The sequence below is a fragment of the Egretta garzetta genome, unplaced genomic scaffold, assembly GCF_000687185.1.
Source record: "Egretta garzetta isolate BGI_Z169 unplaced genomic scaffold, ASM68718v1 scaffold309, whole genome shotgun sequence".
NCBI classification, from domain to species: domain Eukaryota; kingdom Metazoa; phylum Chordata; class Aves; order Pelecaniformes; family Ardeidae; genus Egretta; species Egretta garzetta.
The window spans coordinates 20,901-21,428 of NW_009260764.1; positions in this window are offsets into that span (position 1 = coordinate 20,901).

Below are 528 nucleotides of genomic sequence, written 5' to 3' on the forward strand. Positions count from 1 at the left end.
ACCGCGCCGAGCTCCCGTCCACCGGCTTCTCCTGCAACTCTGCTCTCTTCTCTAAAACGCCCGTTAGATGGAGGAGGTGGGGAAGGAGAATGCAAGCAGTCAAATAATTGGGACACCGAGACAACCTTACCTTGTACAGTGAAAAGGGTAACGTTTATTTTATTTTCTTTTGGCTTATAGTAACGTAATTAATCGTTATTCATGTTGGGTAAGATCATTATGAGCCACCATGCAATTTCTAATACACTAATCTTCACTATTGAGCTTTTACAGCTTTAACATTATTTTTTTTATTTTTTATTTATTTTTTTTTTATTTTTGCGGCGGAAAATTAAATAATTCGAACTCGGGTGTGGCCTCTATGTAACATCACGGTTTTATTTTAATTTGGTTTTGGTTTTGGTTCGACATCGGCTTCTATATTTTAAAAAAAGGTGAACAGGAACAGTGACTAAAGCAGCTTGAATTGGGATTTAGCGCCCTTCCCCGCTGCGCTCTGCGGAAGACGGCTCGCAGGTTAACCCAAAA